Source organism: Theobroma umbraticum, unplaced genomic scaffold (assembly GCF_002168275.2).
Source record: "Theobroma umbraticum cultivar Fairchild unplaced genomic scaffold, ASM216827v3 scaffold_69.0, whole genome shotgun sequence".
NCBI lineage: Eukaryota > Viridiplantae > Streptophyta > Magnoliopsida > Malvales > Malvaceae > Theobroma > Theobroma umbraticum.
Window position 1 is genome coordinate 359,137 of NW_018397293.1, and position 218 is coordinate 359,354.

The window sequence follows — 218 nt, forward strand, 5'->3', positions numbered from 1 at the left end:
CAAGACATTAATCTCAACATAGCTATTTCAGATTTTGTGGTATACCAAGGTCATTCTTTGGGCAGATTTCACTATAAGTAATCATATACCTCTACTATAACATTTAGCGCAAACTTGGTTAAACGATGGTCTCCAAATTACTCTTAAGTACATGCATATCAAATTATACAGCACTTAGTGTTAATATCCTGACTTTTCTCATCAATCTTAACCACTTA